The sequence below is a fragment of the Coturnix japonica genome, chromosome 1 (genome assembly GCF_054131305.1).
Source record: "Coturnix japonica strain WE chromosome 1, WE-NBRP24, whole genome shotgun sequence".
In the NCBI taxonomy this organism is placed as follows: Eukaryota; Metazoa; Chordata; class Aves; order Galliformes; family Phasianidae; genus Coturnix; species Coturnix japonica.
In genome coordinates, this window is record NC_140663.1 from 20,128,377 (window position 1) to 20,143,980 (window position 15,604).

A 15,604-nucleotide genomic window follows, 5' to 3' on the forward strand; every position below is an offset into this window, starting at 1 on the left:
CACGTGTAAGGTTTGTGAGCCATGTGCAATGAAGGACTGTAGTTTGGTGGCCCTTCATCTTGTACAACAGAACTTCTACCACGCTGCGATATTGAAGAGCTAACATGAATTTATAATGTTCTGATAATAGGGATGGTGTCTGGAGTTGTGATTGAGATGTTTTTTGTTGTGGTGGTCATGGTTTGTTTGTTTGTTTTTGGTTGATGTTTTTTGCTTGTTTGTTTCTGGAGGGGCTTCTCTTATTGAGGGTGGAATTTACATCCTAGTACAATACATGAAAAAATCTCTCTCCCTTGAGTCAGATAACACAGCTTTTGGTGGGTGATTACCCTGAACTATCACGAATCTAGAAAAGTCAAATATAATTTAAAGGACCTTATTTTTCACTAATGACTTTCCATTCACATGTGGCTTTCTTAGCCTTCAGGACTAACCCCAATTGATCTGGATGTTCTCCAGTATCACAGAATTTTACTTTGTTACTGTTTTTAAAGATCTGGTGATGCCCTACAGTATTCTATTTTCTTGTAAGAATTAATTCTTCAGCATGAGCAACAGAAGGTCTTTACAACTTAGACGCAGATTTTTTTTTAAAAAACCCCTTCTTAGGGTTTATCTAATAATGAAAAACAATCTAGTATTTTTAATAAAATAGTTTATTTTCATTAAAAGCTTAGACAGAAGTGTCTTAGAATTTGCCATCCGCTGAAGGTGGCACCAGTGTGAGATAATGGTGTTTGAAAGCTCATAATAGAAATATGCCGAAATATTATTTACATTGCTATGAAAGCATACATTTATGAAGATCTGTCACCTAAACTTCACAAACTTCACTTCCATCAACAAAAAGAATTCCCAACGATGAAATCACATCACATCAAAGCAGCAATACGAACCATTTACACACACTCCTCCCCTTGCTCCTGTACTGCTTTAAGACGACACAAATTTCCCGCAAGTGTTACATCTTCATTATAAATCTACTTGCTCTGCTGAGATGCCATGTTAGAAGGCAATGGTAAGAATTCTGAAGATAAAGAGAGGAAAACAGAAATGTATCACAAAAGAGTAAACATTTTGTTCATAGCTGTACAAATGTGTCTTGTAAACACTGGGTGTAATAAGTAAGGCACACAATATTTTCCACTCACAACAGGTTACCATGCTATAAAACATGCATATGTTTTTCAAAATGGAAGCAGTCCATTTCAAAATATGCTGCTGACTAAATATTTGCAGATAATCCTGTATTTTTGGAGTTAGTTGTCTGATCTCTTCAATAGGCATCTAAGCAGTGTCATCCCACAATAGATGCATAGCATGCAATCAGCCTTATATTCACAGTGGGATACTTCTGCTAATTGCAACAGTTGTAGCTCAGAATAAGGTAGCGGCTTCTCAGTGAGATCTAAACAAATTAAGGTTAAATTTAAATTAATCAATTGGGGGAAAAAAACAACCCTGTCACTTTTATAGTTCATTAGCTATTAACACTAATAGCAGTGTAAAGAAGCTGCCAATTTTCTGGTTATATATTGTATAGGCTATTATCCAGTAAAAGGGAATAGGCTTCAAATGTGACTCAATGGCCTAAGAATCTAACTCAGTTCTTCTCTGTGCTTTCCAGGGCCAGATGCCGTGGTGTGCAGACTTTGTGATGGGCGCAGCCAAGACTGAGATTTGTGGGATCCCTGTGAGGAAGCAGCACGTCCCGGTTGGCTTTGTTTCTTTGTTTTACTGATCTTTGTCATAAGAAAACATGCAAGGGTTTTGATATCTACTAGCTGGGAAAGTGTTCTGGTATTGGCTTTTCTATCCTGAACCATTTTCACACCACCGAAGGAACTTGTTGTCAAGGAAGACAGATGGAATTCAAAATTGTATTGTTTTTTGATTTAAATCCCAAACAGACCACTAATGCTATCATCTTATATTCGTCCATATTAAAGACAAAAGTGGGTCATTACAAGATATCCTTGAATTATATACTCATTTAACTCCTCTTAATGATTAGCTGGGTGACTGGAGCACCTGTTTTGGTTATAAATTATACATAGCAGATCCCTCCCTGCACCAGAGTTAGACTTTTGCACTGGAATTACAGGGATTGTGTCTAAGGCTGTGTTGAAGCACAAAGAAACTTGGCATATAAAACTAGACGTAGGAGAAAACCTTCATTGTTAAAGTCACTGACAGAGCCTGTCATCTCTGTGAAATCCAATTGAACTAAATAAGTCTTTGCTCAGTGATTCATTTGTGAAGGACAGAGATTTAAGCAATTGTTTTTGTTGTGTTTTTTTTTGGGGGGGGGGAGGGGGGGAGGGGAACAGGGGGAGGGAGAGGGACAGGACAGGACTGGTAATTGAAAGCAAATACCTGAAATTCAGTGGGAGGTTTTCAGGAAAACACAAGATTAACAACTTATTTTTCCCCGTAATTTCATTTTGCATAAGAAATTAATTCTTCCTTACCCCCTAGACACAAACACCCACACGGAAAAAAAAAATGCACATATTCATCCAAACCTGAATTAAAGTACTTTCCTTCTGGGGCTTCATTAATTCCTTTCAAAGGCAGGTAACTGTGTCTTGTCACCACCCCAGCCTGAATCCCTGGTTCAGGGACCCTGCTCAGAAGCACTTGGCTTGCAGGACGTCTGCAGCATCAGTGGCTGCTCAGAAATAATATCCCAATGGAGACATAGGCTCAAGCTTAGGAAATGCAAGACTCAGTGCAGATCCTGTCCTTACTATTGGAGTGGTTGCACTGACTACTTTCAGAACTATTGTAGGTAGAGCTTGGGAACCCTCTTGGCTCTGAAACTCAGCCATGCTACCTAACTGCTAGTCTGTCACCAACGCCTTCTACCATGTGCCAAGCAACTAATTTCAGGGCAAGGCTGGAGACTGTCCCCCATGAGCAATTTGGTTGCAGCCATACTACTTTTATGTCACTATTTAGAAAGTATTTTTCCATACTCATTTTAATGACTCAAATTCCTGGTACTTAATGTCACTGATTCTATCTTATTATGTTGTCATGGGTCAAACTGCTCACAGCAAAAGAAAATTCAAACTAAACAAGTGGTACAAATACATACATTACGTTCAATAAGTCTGCTCAACAGATATGGAGGATAACTGGAAAGCAATGCTTTTCTGTGCTTTGTGTGACATTAATCTTCCCTAATAGAAGGCATTTATAGTCTAATTGTTTACCGATGTCCAGAATCCCATTATGGACAGAAAAAGCATTTGTAGAGTATGATTCATCTCTTCTAAAACTGGTTGCATGAAATGTGCTTTAGTTGTGCTTCAGTTTTGCCTTCTTTATTAATTAATTTACTAACTTGGTGGTTACCAGCTGGTGATACCTGCCTATAGTCATAAGTATTCAAGCTAACTTAGCTAAATAAAGTTGGCCAAAGAACACATTCCTATGGGTTGCTGGAAGGCGCACGACCATGTTACCCAACTCCACCCATATATTATGCATTCCTCAGAAAATAGATGGCATTCAGAAATGCCATGACTAATTATTATCCTTAATATCAATACCCGTTCTTTTCACACTTTTTTTCCCCTCTTTTCTTTCTGAGCTGTGAGACACCCTTTTACATTCCTTTCCTAGTAAAAGTTTCAATAAATGTATCAGCCTTCATGTGCCTCCTTTGCAGGCAAGTCTTTCTGCACAAAGGTGCTGTTCATATTTTCTTTCTGTGCCTTCTGTGTTATAGATCCTGTAAATCACATTTTCCAAAACATAGTAATCTCATGGTATGGGATAAACTCTACCTTCTTTCTCAAGAGCTTATTTGCATTGCAGCATTCATTTTAAAAGTCACAAGATTTATTTATTTATTTATTTACTTATTTATTTTCTGGATTTGTTCATATATTTGTGTGTTCTGTACCCAAAATAGAGTTCTTAGCTTGTATAGAAGGCAAAGGGAACATATATTCACTACTGTTGCATTACTGGTTTTGGAGATGTTCTTCAGTTGTGTGCCTTCTATGACTTGTTTCTGTTGTCAGTGGGGGATGCTTGTGTAAGACGCTTTGCATTGTGTCACGTTGTCTATAGTGCTACACATTCCTTTCCTCCCTGATGTAATACACAACTGTAAAAAGTACTCTGTAATATCTTTGCTGATTGCTTCAGTTTCTAAGATGGAATGTCTGGTGATGTACTGATGCATTTTGTGCATAATTACTCGCTTGTTAATATCTTTCTGCTTCATACGTATATTATTGATGTTAGTGAATATTTCTGTAATCTCTTCTCTTCTGTATTTCTTTCGAGTCTCATCCTCTTGTGGTCTTAGTCATCATCATGTCACATTTACCAGTGAAATAGGTATAACTGGGTTACTCATGTACAGAGCTGCCTCTGTGGGTTCCTGATTTCTCTCATAGAAAACACTTCTTTGTATAAGGTTTCTTTTTCTTGACAAAACAGTAAGACCAAAACAGCATGAACAACCTATCTGGATTATTCCTCTCTGCTTCAGTGAACTTGCCACTTGAGAACCTTGCTCCTCTGATATCTCTATCTTTTTGCCCAATACCATTCAGAAGTGAGCAGCTTCCTGGATTGCCAGCCACTTAGCTGTTTCAGATCCTGCACAGATTAACACCATTAACTCCTTCCACTTAGTTCAGCTTCTTCAGCAGTTTCCGTTCTTTGAAGTCCTTGCAGAACACATTTCTGGCATTATCTTGCACAAAAGCCAGTGTTGGATAATTTATCTCTGCTTGTACATTAGCATCTCAGTGAGGCAGCTTACACTGATGGAGATCCGTGGAGGGATGCACTGGAAGGCCTGGTAACAACCCACAGTTGTAGTAAGCAGGCCTGCACCCTGGCTTGTGCCTGTCTCAGGGCCCCAGCTCCTACACCTTCCACAGGGCCATGTGCTGGGCTTCTGCATTGGCCTTGGAAAACATCAGCTGTTTTCTCACCTGGGAAAAGCAAAACATGCTGGGTGTTGGCCCAAGTCTGGCTTCTGCCACTGTAATTAGCACAGATGCAGAATGGCATAAAATGTGTATCTTAGAGAACTTAGTCTAGTGTGGCACCCAGATATGAGTGGGGCTACCACAATCAGGGCAAAAATATCCTTGTACAGCAAATGAGCAAAGCAGCCAGAATCATCTAAAATCTAAGCACAGAAACTGTAGTTTTCTAAGTTTCACACCATCAGCTGTGATTACACATCGAGTCCTTGTCATGCACAAGAAGCAACAGTATATGGGTGGGATGCCTGCCCGGAAGAACTCTTTGGCATTGGCATACATGTTTGTTTCATGACTCTAAGTTTAAATAACTTTCAGTGATAAAAATGAGGGGATAAAACATTTAGGTGGAACCACAGTAAAATATGACAAATCATGTATAAAAGGCAAAAGTGGTCGTTGGAATACAAGAGGGGAAAGAGTAATTAAAAGTTTTCTTTTGGGGATTAGTAACTTCTGGTTTAATTGTGAGCTAACAGTAACATGACTAACCTCTATTCTAGAAGGGAAAATTAGGGGATTAAGTGAGATAAACATGCCCAGGAAAAACAAATTTGGCTGTTAGACCTCTATCCTAGGGGAGGCACAGCTGCTGACTAAGCCAGTGTAGAACAGAAGTGGAGTTGTGCTGGGACTGGAGTTCGCTGGAGGAGCTCTGCAAGTGGAGGAGCTTTGGGCTGGACTCTAGGTACTCCAAGTGGTGTGGGAAGAAGCTGTGGTGCCAGATGTTTTCTTTCGCTAAGGAAAAGACAAGCATTGCTTCCAGATGCTATTTCTCACGTCTAATAAAGCTCTGGCTAGTGATGATCACACTGTGCATTTTCCAACCTGTGTAACAAGCCAGAAAGGAGGCTCATGCTCTTTTTGCAGCTTCCTTCCTTCCTTCCTTCCTTCCTTCCTTCCTTCCTTCCTTCCTTCCTTCCTTCCTTCCTTCCTTCCTTCCTTCCTTCCTTCCTTCCTTCCTTCCTGCCTGCCTGCCTGCCTGCCTTGACTTCCTGCCTTCCTTCCTTGACTTCCTGCCTTCCTTGACTTCCTGCCTTCCTTGACTCCGTTGCCTTCTTTCCTTTCTTTCCAATTTCTAATGGAAAATTAAACACTATAAACATCATGTAGTAATTCAGTGACAGAAATTTGCAGGGAAGAAATTTTAGCACTGCACTGGAGTTAGTGAGTTTTCTTCCTGGATTTTGGATGACAAAATTATAGAGCAAGAACATGAAATCAAATTAAAAAAAAATGGCTTTTGTTTGTTTGTTTGTTTCAGTAGTTAGCTGTAATATGTGATGAGGCAGAAATGATAAAAGACTTGTTTAAAACAGTAACTGTATTTCCATGAAAAGTGCTTCCATGTTTTCTGTATTGGACTTTCTTCCATGCTGTTCTTCTAGGGAGGAAGGCCAGCCTATGAGACGAATTAACCTGAGCAGCTGAGTTCAGGTCCTGGCCCAAGAACCCTAGCTACTTGAAATGTTCATATCTTCAAAGAGAGGGTTTTGACTGCAAGCTTACATTTCAAATGGAGCTAAGATTGTGTGAAAATCTTCCCGTTGGAAACCAGGGCTGGGCAAGTGGTTTGCTTTCTCACAGAAGAAACTGTGGAAATTAGTGCTGAAAGATACTTTTGACATAGGAAATCAGTCAGATCATAGGTAGGTAAGCTGGAGCTAGATGAACAGATTGAATTGTATAATCCCTTAACATCAGTGACCAATAGAGTTCTTTAGAAGCCAACTAAGGACTCTGCTGTGAACAGTTTAAAACTTGAGGGCAGGTGGCAGAAGAGGTGGAGAGCTACTTGGATGAAGCTTTTCCAAAGGAGTCCTCTTTGCTGTAAGCTGAGTTACCCACTGTGACATCTGGCAGCCTAGTCATGGCAGTAGGCAGCTCCAGCTGTGCTGAGTACCTGCACATGTAAGCGACTGCCCAGGGGCACAGGCCAGCTCTGTAGTAGACACAAAGTAGCTGTCATATATCTGGGGAAAGTCTGCCTAGCTTTGCACAGAGCAGCTGATTTAGACCTGCCCAGTAACAGCAGCATATTCTAATCATTTTGCATACATGAAACTTTGTATAGAAGGTTCGTTGTAGACTCTACTCATACAAATTCTATTGAAAATAAATGCAGTCTGTAGCAGAAGACTCTTGGGTTGCCTTCTGTCTTAGAAACCCTTAACTGATGTCCTAATTTTGGATGAGGATATGCACAGGACTCTGATCTGTCCCTGCCTTTCTATCCTCTTCTGGTCAGGACTCCCCCAGTCCTTCCCAGTCCCAGTGCTGCACTGTACTCTCTGTTTTGCTGGAAGAAATGGGGCAGATTTCCCTACACACAGCTACAATGCTAGTTTGCACCTGTAGAACCACAACAAATAGTTGTGTGCATAGTTTATGTCACTGCTGTATCCAGGAGGCTTAATCACGAACCTGGGTGAGGGAGGGTAACCCCCCAGGCAGCTACCATGCAGACACAGGACTGGGCTCTGCCTTACATGGTTTATTGCTGGGAGATGAGATGAGAAACAATAAATGGATATTTACTCTAATCTGATATCATCCTGTACTTAATCTGTTGTTATCTGGTACAGCGTACAGGAAGCTGAATGTTGTCTAAAGCCTGTGAAATCTCCAAGAATTGGACAACTACTTAAACTACATTTTTGTTTGTTTACACTTCTACTGCCTACATATAACATACAAGTAAAGTTTATCAAAGTTGTTTTTATAGTAGTTAATCTATTGAGAATTGCTCATCAGACATTACTATTGAAAAGCAACAGACAGTATAGAGTATGAGTCAAAATTAATATTCAGCCCTTAAAAACTTGCCTTTTATTTTGTGATAATCTGTATGAGTGCCCTTAAATTTTAAGATAAGCAAATGACAAGTTTCAAAGACAGGGACAGAAACAAAGTTCTCTTTAAAATTCATGATTCATCCATATTCAGGAGCCTACTTTATAACAATATGATAACACAACCTTCACTGAATGGAGATACACTCTAAGCAAAGAAGAAAAGCAAGTAGCTCAAATGACTGCGTGGTCATGGTCAAATAGAAGAGACAAAGCCACGGCAACAAATTCACTGTATTCCTTATAAAACAACAACAAAACAACAACAAACCTCCAGATTTTTAAGAAAAGAAATGTGCTCAGAAAGAAAAGCACTCATTTGTCTCGATTATTTCTTTGTAATCCAGCATCTCTTTTGTTAGAGGATTGTTTGAAGTTGGGAAAAAAAAAAATTTGGTGCCATCAAGTGGAAATACTCTGCATTGCTGAGAAGAGCTGCTGAAACGGCAGCGCAGGGATCTCACTAGATGCAGGAGCAATATATCAAGTTGTACTGGAAATAGTTTTTTTCCTAATTGCTTCTGTAATAATTTGCTGTCCTTAAGTTGGCAAGAAATCTCGCCTGTTGACATATTTTAGGAAGTAACATCCTTCCCTGTCACAGAAGGGAAAAATCTTGTGGGTTTTTGGCAAATTACACAGATGTCTGTCATTGTGTAAAGATTATTCCTTTCTGACTCCCCTCCCTACAATTCACATTCCTTTCCAGTTCTAAGTTTCTCATAGCAAATGCTTCTAGACAGGGTCACCTCACTCTTGCACGTCTCCCTACAGCAGCTGAAGCAGAACATCTGGGTTTCACCTTTGTCCTGGGAGATCCTTACGTTTGGACAGAGCTCGGTGGAGTATGGTGCACCTTGGAGACGGCGACTCTCCCTGCTGACACAGCAGCTCACTTGCTGGCTGCCTATCCAATCCCCCAGCTTTGTGTGAGGGAGGAATTGCATGGGATAAACCTCATCCTGCCAGAAAGGACAGTTGCCTTAGAGACAGTCTCTCATGATTTTAAGTCCTGTGCCCCTTAAAATACACATCTGCTACTGTCTTGAGGTTTGTTTTTCAATATAAACATGCCTTGGTCAACCTAAACTTTTCAGGACTTTGAGTTATTTTTACTGAGTTTTACCATGATTATCCCAAGTTTCAAAAACGGATATTTATCACTTTATAAAATTACATTAAAAGCAGTTATGTAGAAGATGAATTGGATTTATTTTGAAATACTGGTAATAGCTCAAAATAAAAGAAGCATTTTCATTATTGCTGAACTGAAATTCCTCAGTTTGAATGGAAATTTCCAGATGTTTGAATTCCCTTGTTAAGTGCAATATTGAAAACAATCACCGCTTCAAACACTTCTAATTAATTCTAATCTCCGGCAAAGTTCTCTCCTGAAGCTTTATGACATGCAGTCAGATTTAGACCAAAATACTGTATATTATCCTGCTCTGGGAAATAACCAGGAAGCTATGAAAAACTCTAGTGAATAGATGCTGTGTTTTTATCCCCTTAGGAGCACAGTGAAAGCCTCAAACTTGCAAATAAAATACCACTGATGCTTTTGTCAGTGTAAGGTATGATATCTGTTGGGTTGCTTTTTGTTTATTTGTTTGTTTTTTTTTTTTATTTCTTGGAGATCTTCAAGGATGCTGTAAATTTATAAACTATTCTGCATGAAGCCTAGAAACTAAGTGACAACTCTGCATCATGATGCTCTGTATGCATTCCTGGCACACTCCTGTGCCTCCTGCCACAGCCTGCACTGTCTCCCCGTGGCAGTGGGAAGAGGGATGCTTGGGATTGTTTGTCTTGGTCCTGCTCTGGGACATTAGGCAAAGGTCATTCTCAGGGGGTGGGGTCATGTGTACACACTTTCATGGTTGTAGAAGCTCGCTGCATTGCAAAGTGGTGAAAAGGATATAACTGTAACTGAGAACTGGACCCCCTGGATCTCAAGGCAACAGAATGACTGCAATTGAAATAGTAATTTGCTTATGCTTTTTCAAGTCTTGTAGCCAGAGGAGAGACTGAGTGTAATACAAAGATGCATATTTTAGGAAAAGGTGCAGATGAGAGATGGCCAAATGCTTCAAGGTTCTCACATGAGATATATTTAACTATGTATTTATCATGTATCTTTGCTTCCAGTGCCCTGCCTCTTGAATCTCTAAGGATTTTGCTGTGAGGAAAGTGAGTAGCAGTTTTTTTGTGCATATGGAAACTAACATGTAAACTGTCAGACCTCGCATCAGAAAAACAGTGTGCTCTTGCTAAAAGGAACAATTTGTTATTTAGTTATTTGGAAATGTGATTTGATTTCTAATATTTGAGAGAGAGAAAATGTTTCTATAATTAATTTGAGTACAGGTATTTTCTTACTTTGTTACTTTGATTAGCAACAAATTGAATTGCATCATCTGCCTTGATTTTGATAGCTTATTAAAATCTCTTTTAGTAGACAAAGAATTCTCTTTTAAGTCAGTTAATACGCACTGCTGATCCCTTCTTGATGTTCCTGACAGCTGGACCCCTCCTTGTATTTTGCTGGATAGTGTGAGAGCCGTTAGCAATTGGAACTCTGCATCAATGTTAAAGCAATGCCTTGGTTCAAAGACTTTATTATTGCTTACATGATATTTAAGTTGTGACCTAAAGACAGCATTATTTAATTAACTATAATATTCTGCTTCTCAATGATAAAATTATAAACATATTAATTTTCAGATTAAAAATGTACTCTGGATCAGACTATTTATATCATTGTTTAGAATTGCTATTTCTATTTTATGTGTTCTTTCTGTCCAGTAATTGAAATCAAGGCAATGGTTTAGTGGTAGACTTTTGTTGCTATGGAACTATTCATTATCTTATGATATGGGATGCGCAGAGCAGAGACAAAATGATTGGATTTTATAAACATGATATGAAGCTTTTAATCCTTACACTCTTACTGAACAATTTATGTGGAACACTGATTTCCAATACACTTTTTATACTCCAGTGTGTGTGTTCTGGATGTATTTTAATGCTTTCATGAAGATGAAGACATAGGGCATGAGTGCATATACATATGTATGTGCATATATGGATTTAAAATGTGTTCACGTATATGTGGTGGCTGTATGATTTCTCACATTGTGCTTTTAGATATACCAGAGTTTAATTCTAAATACTGCCTATTACATAGAAAGATAATGTGCCTTGCTTATATGATGTTTAATGGGTTATGTATGGGGTACGAAAGTACTTTTAAAAGTGTAGCAAGAAAGAATCATTTTATGTGCCAGGAGCCTAGGTGAATTCTTGGGTAGATGGAATTGGCTAGAAGGATAAGAAACCAGATTCTAAAACTGACATAACAAAATACAGAAAAAGGGAAAATCTTTATGGCATCAGATTTTGTAGTCTAGATCCTGGTTGTGGTCCTTATATTCCCTCAGTGGAGAGCTGCTTATGATCTGTGCTGTACTCTTCTAGATGGTGGAGTGAAAGGAATCTCCATAGCTACATGGATGGGAAAGCAGAGCAGGCACTGTCCCATTTACAAGATGATTCAATCTTCTAGCCCAGTGTACCATGATTTAGAGCCAATTATCATACAAGAACACTACATGTTTTGGAGAAGAACAAGGGAAAAAGAGATTTCAGTGCAAATTTGCATAACAAGTTTGGAGGTGGAAAGTTCATGCTGTGTAGAAAGAAGAAGAGATTAGTATGACTTCTTTATTTGTTTATGTCAGTGCCTACCTCAGCTTGAAAATATCTCTGGGAAATAAAAACAGGCTTTAGGGCAGTGCAAGGAGGAAGCAGTAGAATTATGGGGATAAGATCTCTCTGGGGAAAACACTGAGAGCCTTTAGGGGATAATGGAGGAGCTATTCATCAGAAGGATGGGCCCATTCCTGGAGAAGGTGTGTGATCTGAAATGGAACTTGCATTCCAGCTGCTGTATCGTGGAGACGCCAGCTTGGTTGTTAGAGTTAGGGTACTGATTAGGCCGCGGTTGGACTTAGTGATCTTCAAGGTCTTTTTCAACCTGGGTAATTCTATGATTCTATGATTCTAATAAACTTAGTCTTTGTTATTTACAATTTTTGCTCTTATAACTTATTTTCAGTATTGTGAGGGATTGATGTTTACAAGGAAAGGGGAGAAATCTGTGAAACAAAACCAATTTTGTTAGCAAAAATATTTTTTCTAACTGTTAACGTCATGAAAGTTGAAATTATTTATATTTGAATCAAATTTTGTTGCACATTTAATCTCTTACTGCTTCTAGAAAATGAGTGGGTGCAATAGAATGCTGTTAGTGTGGAGATTTGTCCTCTATAATTTTAACACGAAGGTGATTCCAGTAAATGCATTATAATCCTAATCTGCCCATGACAAGGGGACTAAAACTCCCTGCAGTTCCTTTACTCCTTTGGTTCTTTTCATAAACAGGAGGGAGAGGTATGAATGAGGATGATATTTTCACCATTTTTAGGTCTATCTTTTCCTTTTTAGTAGGTCAGTTCTGCTGGACTATATGGACCCTAGAGAAAAGAAAGACAGCAAAGAAGAAATTCCCAAGACAAATATGTCACTCCTTAAAGAAGCACTAATAATAGAACTATATGTTGTGAAACTGCAATTATCATGCTTACAAAGCAGGTCTGTTTTCTCACTCCTCCTTCACAACGCTAGAGCTGAAGATCAGAATGACATAAACTTGATATTTACCTCTTCTGCAGTGAGGGTCTGGTAGCAGATGCTGGAGATGACATTTTGACCACAAGAAGAGAATTGTCATCAGAGGCTGAGCCTCCCTGCTGGAGATGCGAGCATCTGCCTGCACAGAAGTTAGTAAAACCTGAGAAAACATTGTTTAATTAGATATGAGTCTTTGTAACCAAGCTATGCTTCCTACTGACCTTTGCAGGAATAAACCACATGTTACATTTAGAGAATCAGTTTTCACTTTAATCAACCATAGACGACCATAAACAAATGTTGCTGGTAGGCCAAAATGCGATTCTCACATTACAGCAAAGCTGCACTTCCAAAAGTGAGGGGAGGTGTGAAAGGAGTGCCCTCTTCCCTTTAGGACCTGAAGGTGTGCTTAATTACATGCAATGGATAATATCTTTTTTGAATTTAAAGTGCTTTTGGTCTTGAAGAAGAATTTTGATCAAAATAAAGGAAAATCTGGTGATAAGTGGATCCTGAACTGCACTTTCAGATAACATACAGCCTATATACAGTGAACCTCATTGTTTATATATGATACAAACTTACATATGGGTGGGCTCATGATAAAACATAGTGGGAACCATTTATTATACATGGACACACTGTATTAAGTGATTTGCACATTTAAATTATATAGCTGAGGTCACTATCAGCTTCACTAAGCACAGGCTGACAACCACAATAGTATTATTTACATGTATAAACAGGAAAACATTTACACCCTGGTATTTTTCTTTCAGGACTCAGGAAAAAAAGGAAGCACATATAGCTCATGATTTGCCTCTTTGTCCTTAATTTCCTTTTTAGTTTTTTCTTTCAGTGTACCATACAACTAAGGAATACAAAAAAAGCTCATTAGATCACGTCCTGACTTTTACCCTTAGCTTCTTGTGATGTGAGAATTTCCTTTCCTATCTAACCATAGTCAGGTTGCACCTGAGCCACTGAACATAACCCAAAACTTGATTTTATTGAAGAGTAATTTCTGCATTTCAGTTTGCACACAAACTGTGTCAAATTAGATCCTCCTTCAAACAAATGTTTCAACTAATCTTTTCCACGAATTGTCTTGTTGTGACATCCAGAAATCAGAGGATATTTGAGAGCAGGCTGCCCCTTGAGTGTACTGTTCCCGTGATCACATGCAGGAACGTGTTGGAGAGTTAAATTAGGGATAGCTCGTTGTTATTTCTGTGTACAGTTTTAGTTCCACCCTGTGCTTCAGGACCTGCTCCAACAGGTACTTAATGGTGACTCTGAACCCTGGGACAATGAGGCAACAGTCTAAGATGAATTCTCATCTTCTTCATCAGCAGTAGTGGCTTATGCAGATATCTCCTTTGCCTCCCACCTCTGTCGCTGCGCACACCCTCAAGTTGTTTAGGGTGCTCCCTGCTGCAAATATGAAAAGTAACCTCATTAAGAAACTAGATTCTTTTATTTCTTTTCTATCTTTTTTTCCCTAGCCAGTTCAGTTCTGTTTCACCACATAACCAGAATTGGCTGTTCCAGCCTCGACCCTGTCAGTATGTTACATACTTCTCACCATTTTCACAGCTTTGCTGAAAGCCTGTTTGAATCACATCTGATTTAAAAGATCCATAAAGAATTAAAGTTTGGATTAAAAAGAAAAAAAAGAAAAAAGAAGTCAACAAGTTCTGAATTGCTGTTTCAGTGTTGATCTGAATGTGAATCAGGAGCCAAAACATAATTTTTGTGTCAGTTCTCCCAGTTTTGAGAAGGGAACAGTACACATTCTCATGCTGCCAAGCTGATAAAGGCAGTGTTACAAAACAGAAAGTGCTAAGTAAGTAGAGAAGGCTATTGTTTTTCGTTGCAGCTTTTTTTCCTGTAGGTCAGCACTTTCCGACAGAGGCCAACTGCTCCTGGAGGAGATAAGACTGGGACAGCCATTATTTGCTGCAGGAGCTTCAGAAGCAAGGTTGTGCTTTTAACGCAGCTACGGCATAATGGCCTTAATGGCCTCTTTATGCACTAACCCCTGATAATTTCAAAAGAAGGCTCAGGTTTTGCTTTTATTCACACTGTGGATCTATACTTAGTGGAGGATTGCTATTGACTTGAAAGTCCTGTTCATGTGAGCGTTGGTAAGTCTAATTAACAGACTCGATGAAAATTCTTATGGAAGCATATTTCTGACAGAATTGTTTTAGCTGAGTGGCTGCAGCTTCTTGCAGCAAACCTAATACCTGTCTGCTAGCATCCAGTTCACTAATCTGACATTGCAGGCTCTAAGTTTATTTGCCCATCATTCTAAAAAGATTTATGTGAGGGCTTCGGAATCAAGAGAGTGACTTAAAAGGGCTCCTCAGTTTGAAGCAGCAGTCTGAGTACACGCTGCACATGCAAAAGTATTAACTTTTATGGTGAATATGGACACGTGACACTACTGTGAATTCTAGTGGCTACAGACGAGACCAGTTATGACCTCAGGAGTTACTAAAAGTAGAAGGTCTTTCTTCAGGGGTGCTGTAAGCCTTGAGAGATGGCAATTTCCCCTCTGAGGCAATAGGAATTTAAATATATTCTCTATGTGATTGTAAAGAACACAACACCCTGCGCTGTTCAGTGATGTCTAGTACTCTGCTGTGAGGTCAGTATTCACAGTGGCAGTCAACAGCCACTGCAGGTAGTGGCTTTTGAAGAAAAGGTCATGTTTTTCAATAGCCTCATTCTGACTGAAAGCCTGAAAGCTTCTTGGAACTTCTATATCTCTGCAGTATAACATCAGAATTAAATGGGAAACAGAGTTTGACATATAGATACACAGTCTGCAAAAATCTCATCAGGATGCCAATTCCCCTGTTCATTTGAGACCCAGGCAGAAATCCTAGCCCAGCAGAAGTTGGTTTGAGTTTTTCATTGACTTCAATGGATTCAAGATTTATCCATGACTCTCTAAGAATAAAATCTCTGAAGTCCACCTCTCTCTAGGTGCTCTGGGAGTTTATTGTTACCATAATGGAAGTCAGCACTCCCCCCACA

The 15,604-nt window shown here is 39.2% G+C and overlaps 1 long non-coding RNA gene across 1 annotated transcript; it reads left to right on the forward strand.

Annotated features, from left to right (window-relative positions):
- Nucleotides 1–1,627: 1,627 nt before the first annotated feature.
- LOC116652972 (uncharacterized) lies at nucleotides 1,628–12,495 on the forward strand. The gene is made up of 3 exons (XR_004306251.2): nucleotides 1,628–1,714; nucleotides 10,016–10,057; nucleotides 12,374–12,495. It is a non-coding gene; the product is annotated as an uncharacterized LOC116652972 (long non-coding RNA).
- The last annotated feature ends 3,109 nt before the right edge of the window (nucleotides 12,496–15,604 follow it).